Source organism: Fukomys damarensis, unplaced genomic scaffold (genome assembly GCF_012274545.1).
Source record: "Fukomys damarensis isolate Sample0158 unplaced genomic scaffold, DMR_v1.0_HiC HiC_scaffold_16, whole genome shotgun sequence".
NCBI lineage: Eukaryota > Metazoa > Chordata > Mammalia > Rodentia > Bathyergidae > Fukomys > Fukomys damarensis.
Genome location: NW_022900928.1, coordinates 19081771 through 19088688, shown reverse-complemented (window position 1 = coordinate 19088688; position 6918 = coordinate 19081771). Strand labels below are relative to the sequence as shown.

Sequence of the window (6918 nt, the reverse complement as noted above, 5' to 3'; positions counted from 1 at the left end):
CAGTGAAAATTGAAGCATAGCAAAAAAAGAACTGGAATTTTAAAGGTACAGAATAAATTATAAGGATGATATGATGTACATACAAATGCATGACAGATAATCACAATATGATCCCAATACAAGATGAAAACCAGGCTGTCTGCAAATATGGATTTATAGTGGGTAAGGTATATGCTGTTCTCCATCTTCCTCCAGAAGTACTCCATAGACTCTGAGCACCAGGTATAGCAGAACCTCAGTCAGCATGGCAAGAAAGTCTTTGTCTAAAAGTGGTTCTAAAGGGCTACAGATTTAGCTGAGTATCACTGTGCCTGCCTGACAAGCACAAGGTCCTGAGTTCGATCCCCAGTACCAAAACAAAACAAAACAGTGGTTCTAAGATCAGCACTAAAGTAGCTGACAGTAGGGGTAAAATGCTAGCATAACTGCGGGTATCAGTGCACATTAAGCAGAACTGAGAGTAACTATCAGGTAAGCAAACCATTTCAGTGAGCATGGAGGAATGCAAAACTTAACACAAAGATTGATTATAATCTTCCTGAGAGATACAGAAAGGACCTACTATTTCAGATGCACCCTCTATACTCTATATAAAGTTCCCTGCCATGTAGTATTATTACATCAAAGAGACAAGATAAAAATGTGACCTACACAAATAGTCTCTACTTTCTGGCTTAAACTTCATTTATACCCATTTGCTTTGTTATAAACATGACTTAAATCCTTTTCGTAACTATGTCTTCATAGTTCATATCAGTAGCCTTATGTCCTTCCACACATCCTTCATATCAAGCTTTGGACCATCTTTAACAGTGAATGCATCACCTGGCATCCTACCTCAGCACATGGGCTTTAGATGCTACCTATAATATCTTTCACAGGTATCTTTGATTTATTTTAAAATCTATTCTTTTATATTTCTCAAATATGGCTGGCTGGCATATTATTAACCTACCTTTATTCTAAATAATGACTTATACAAAGAATCATCCTCTCTACACTTAATTGTTTGACCAAAGTGTTTATATATATATAGGTTAATGGAATATCCTATTTATTATATTTACCATATTCTCAAAAGCCTAAAGACTTAAAGTATTATGTGATACTTATACTTACTCCTCTGTGTCAAATAGCACCCTAAAATGAAGCTGCTCCTCCTATGTTACATCTGCAAAATGTGGACTACAAGATCCTCCCCACCTCCACGTTCTACATTTATAGAAGACTGGATTCATACTAAAGACAGTAAAATCATTAGTGTATAAATAACTAAAGAACTTCAAATTTAGAATTTCTAACAATGTTTCTTCCTCTTTTTCAAGCCACAAAATTTACTCATCTCAGTATGTTAGTCTTCTTAGAAAATGAGATAACAAATGCCTCAATACAGGAATTTTATGAACATTATGGTGTGTTTTCTGAATAATGATATAAAAAGACTTCTGAGACAGACATCTTAAAAAGGAGTTAGAACCAAAACAACAGTATTTTGCTGATGTCTAAGACCTAACCAATAAAAACATTTGTTCACATAATAATAAACAAATTTCTAGCCATAAATGCCTGTGGAAAACAATTCTTTAATTTTCTTTGAAATACTGTCACTAAAATTAACTGCAACTTTATTTATATGACTGACTGTGGTTTCCATGTATGCCTAAAAAGCTCAAGAAAAAGACAGAAATATCCCAGAATTGGAAAAGTAGTCATTATGTTTAGTTTAGCTTATTTCATATTTTTATTTTTAAAATATAACCAAATTGAAGTTCACCATTTCTAAACACAAGAATAAAAAGACAATCTCTTTATGTAAAAATGGAAAGAATAAATTCAGCATCCTCTAAATTAAATTTGAGATTAGTGAATGAATGCCTAAAACTGTTTTGCACAAATTACAAACTTAGTCTTCAGGTTGAACAACATGATTTTTCATTCAGAATTAAAGTGCATCAAATACATGCTGTGTATGGGAAAAGAGGTAGCAACAGAAAATAATTTCAATATAATATTACATTCTGATCCATATGCCTCCTCAGATAAAATAAGTAAAGTGGGTCTCTATTCAGTGCTACCATCCAGATAAAATTTGGGTGTCTCTTAAAGGTCCATTGTGAAGAAAGGCTGAGTCCACCAGATAGCAGTATTGGGAGGTGACTGGAATTAATATACTACCAACAATCATCTACTTTATGGGAGTTCATCATAAACTGTCAACATGACACAACTGTTAGGTATTGACCATAATTTTAAATACTTGGAAAGGGTATGGCTTTTTTGTAGTACATCATCAGCCAAGGGTCATTGCTATCCTAGAATCAACAAACCATTTAGAGACTGAGTCAGATCACCTTCAATTACACTAAAATTTTATTGTGTCTATCTTTAGTCTTGAAGCTATAGAAATTACTAAAGATCACACAATATGTTACAGTTATTCAAGTTATTAATCAAGTTATGTTATGTATCATATACATAAAAATTACACATCTCTAAAACATGCAAGAATAGCATAATGCAGTAATTTTATTTTTTTCTTTTCTTTTTTTTTTTTTTGGTACTGGGGATTGAACTCAAGTCCTTGTACTTGCAAGGCAGGCGCCAGAACCACTGAGCTAAATGCCCAGCCTACAATGCAGTAATTTTAAAAGACAACAAAATTATCAGTGATGTAATCTCTTTTTAAAAATAGACTGGTAGATGAAAGAAATTTATACTTGACAACACAGACACTAAATAACCAGAATTGCTATCACTATGGAAAAATTTAAAGCAATAAGAGTATTTCCAATAGATCATAGATTCTTTAATATTAATCTACAAATATTGAAATGGTATGCTAAGAATCATCCAAAAAGTAATCTAGAAAAGTATTAGGTCAGGAAAAGTTCTATCTACTTCTTCATACCTCTATTTCACTAATCCAGCAGTATACACCTCACCTGTTACATGACACCAACAGCACTTGAACATGGCTGTGTCTGTCACACAAAGAAAAAAATATTCATTTACTAAACAACAAAATCAGTATGTCTCTCCCTTGCTACTAGAAAAACACTGGAAGCATTGTAAGCACCAATTTCCTTGTCTTTCAAAACAGAAAGTCTCCTTCTCAATCCTAGCTAAACAATTATGTCAATGCATTATCTCTCTTTGCCCCGATAATGTCTGTTCTTGACACTTACGAAAGCAGCTCACTGCTCATACTATCAAACTGATGCAGTATTAAATCCCCTCACACTTTGATGTAAGAGGAGATAAAAGCCCAGAACATTCTAATAGGTCCCTACCATCAAAGCTTTCCCCTTTGGCCATACTAAGAGGAACACTGAAAATAGTTTAAAAGTCCTTATAATATAAATCCCTAATTACTCATACCATAAGGCCAATTGCTGGTATGTGAAGATACGTGGGAGGAGAAAAGAATGTAAGCAGCTTCCCAAAAAAGCCATTTTTCCTTAGATCCTGATTCCCCATTTTTAATGTCAAAATTCAAGATTTACCCTCTCCTTTGGGCCTACAAACCCACAGCCTTCTTTATGTGGTTAGATTATAACACTTTAAGTATTCAGCAATGTGTCTTTTATTCTCAGTAAAGCCGGACACTTATCAGCTAGGATGAGAAAATTTACAACTTTCAACATAAGTTTTATTCCTAATAGTAAGCACCATACTAACAAGAGAATGAACAATTCTTCCACCGAGTAAGGCGCTGAGAAATACCGAACAAACAGCAACAACAATAATAAATAACTATCTACCTCATCTGTTGACCAAGTACTTACTACATGAATATATTGTTCTATGCATTTTACATGCATCCTTTTCCATTTTATCTTTACAACCCTATGAGATTAGGACTGTTACCATCCTTGTTTTGTAGGTGAAGACTCTGCTGTTTAAAAAACTGAAGTACTGTCAAAAGTTATATACTTTACAGCTAAGATTTTGATCCAGGCAGTCTGCTCCAGAGCCTGCACTCTGTGACATTATACCAAATGTTCTTTCAACAAGAACTGCTTTGAAAAATACTGCTTATATGTATGTGTGTACAATATATAAACTTAACCATAACCCCACCCTTGTATTTTTGAAGAATCAAATGTTAGAATCATACAGCAAAAATGTATTTTAGTAAGCATTTTCCTGCCAATAGAAAGACTGTCCTGGATTGCATAAATTACATTCAACAATTAAATTCCTTTAAAACAGCTGATCAAGATGGGGGGAAGTTTAATTATACCACTGTAACATAACCTATAAAACTTGCAGCTGAAAAGACAGAAATTCAGATTTGACATAAACTATGACTGATCACCATTAAACAAGCCTTTGGTTTTTTGTTTGTCTATGTTTTCTGTTTTATTTTCATTCAAGCAATAACCTGGAAATTTTCAGCAAAAAAAAAAAAAATTGATGTTTATTTAGTGATTATACACTCCCTTAAGCTACTTAGGTTAAGATTTTTATTAAAAAATCAGGAGAATTTTTCTGCTTCTGAGTCACAAAAATCCTAAATTTGGGGCCAGGGATTTAGCTCAGTGCACTGCACCTGCCTTGTAAGGCACAATGTCCTGCGTTCAATCCCTGGTGCCAAAGAGGGGAGGCAAGGGATGTAGTTCAGCAGCACTGTGCCTGCCCGGCAAGTTCAAGGTCCTGAGTTTGATCCCTGGTACAAAAACAAAATTCTAAATTTCACCTTTAATGTTAGAGAAAAGTTTAAATGGGAAAAAGAGCAGTACAACAAGCATTCCAAAATCAATATATTCAAAGGTTATTGTACCTAGAGTTCTACTAGGAGGGAAGAAAATTACTTCTAGTAATATGTTACAGTTGAATCACTCCATTATGGAACAGGAAATGTAATAATGAATAAACAGAAATGTAACATAAAAATATTATAAAAATGCAATAATAGAACACCAACTTACCAATTCAATCCCCTGTGGAAAAGGTGTATCATCCCAGTCCTTCTGTGGAAATCTCTGGATTATTTTCCCCAGACCTTCTCCTGACCCTGTTAATAAAACCAAACTGAATCAGTTATAAGATATTTTTTAAAATCTTAATATTCATTATACTATTCCTTATTTCTAAATAAATACTGGAATAAATAGATCAATTAAATATTTTTATTTTTAAATGATATAAAAGTATTCATCTTCTAAGGACAATACTGAAATAGGTTATTTCCTAGCCTATAAACTATTAAATAAACCCAACTCCTGCTTTCTACTATTTCTACAGAGCTTCATGTGCTTACTCTACATGTTGTTTCAACTTGCTTAGAAGTGAAGGTAGCAACATTGTGACTGTGCATGTAACTAATGTCAATATTATATAAACTACTTCTATTTGTTATATACTTTTTGAAAAATCATCCACTATGATCTACCTCATCCCTACAAATTCCTTGTTCCTCATCCACAGTGTAATCACTTTATAGCCAAATTTTTATCTTTATGAAATAAATGGATTTTAATTCACTTCACTGACTCAGAACCAAAATCTATTTGACAAATATGTCAATTAAAAGTAATAACTGATGCAGTATAGTAACTCCTTACCTATCCCTCATTATAGAGAGATGAAGAATTTTATTAAAAATCAACTAAATTAAATGTAGTTTATCATTCTTCAAAAATCACCTCAAGTATCAGCCTTTCTGGCAGAGGGATAATGAACTGATACTGTGAACTAATAAGGAATTGATGTCAATGTATCATAGTAAGGATAATAATAAAAGAGAGCCTAATTTAGCCTAGAGGAGAAGACAACAGAAAAATTTCTAAAAGAAATGACAGCAAGCTTGCTTTCTTTCAATAACCATCTTTGTATCCCAAAGCATATAGCATAATGAATGTTTGCCATATGTTATAGTCCACAGAGTCAAATTTTTATTTTAATAAATGCATTAATAGTGAGAGAAACAGCTTTAAGTTTATACTTCTATGCCTTTTTAAAGAGAGAAAGTCACGTTATTTATCCTATCTGGTGTCCTCATATTGTTTATCCAATTCTGGAAATCAAATCTAATGCATTTTAGGCTCAAGAAATATCTTATATTTTTACTAATAGTAAAAGCAGTAAATGGTAATTGTTTAAAAAATCAAATACATAAACATATAAAGAGGAAATCACTCGTAATCCTACACATGCAGACTACTATTAACATTTTGGATCATCTATTTGTCCTAGGTTTTCTTTTATCTGTATTTATTTTTCTGGAGAATAGTCAAACCTAGTTTATTTGGTTTCTTGTTTGCCTTTTTGTTTTGCTTTGCTTTTGATGTTGTTTTATTGGTACTAGGATTGAACCCAGGGCCTTGTGTATTCTATTCAAGCATTCTACCACTGAGCTACCTCCCCAGACCTTGGGATCGTTTTGTGTTCTCTTTTGAGTTGTGCTGTGTTTTGTTGTGTCTTGTGACAGGGTTCCATTAAGTTGTCCAGACTAGCCTCAAACTTGCCATCCTTCTGCTTCAGCCTTCTGAGGAGCTGAGATAATAGGCATACACCATTAGAATGGCTTAAATTTGGCTTTATATGCGGGTTTATTACTTAATATTTTACAAAGGGCCTCTGATGTTGTCAGACATTTTCTAGTTTCTCACTATTATAATAATGCTACAATAAACATCTCTGTTTACAAACCTTTCCGTCATCTCATTTTTCCTCAGAAATGCTATTAGATACACAATTATATAATCAAAAAATGTGAAAATGTTAATGACTCTTGATGAGCAAAGCCAAAAGACCTAGCTGAAAGATATTAACAATTTTATTTACATTCTTTCTGTAAGACAGTAAGACTGGGGACTGGGGATTTAGCTCAGTGGCACTGCACCTGCCTCATAAGCTCAGGGTCCTGAGTTCAATCGACAGTACCACAAAAAAGACAGAGAGAGGGAGAGAGAG

General features: G+C 33.3%; 1 protein-coding gene across 1 annotated transcript in view; it reads right to left on the bottom strand.

Annotated features, from left to right (window-relative positions):
* Nucleotides 1–5014, bottom strand: part of Sbf2 (SET binding factor 2) — a 350526-nt gene extending 345512 nt beyond the window's left edge. The window contains exon 1 of the mRNA XM_010615281.1: nucleotides 4932–5014. The gene's annotated coding sequence lies outside the window, so the exon portion shown is untranslated. The remainder of the gene's footprint in view (nucleotides 1–4931) is intronic.
* Between the last annotated feature and the right edge of the window lie 1904 nt (nucleotides 5015–6918).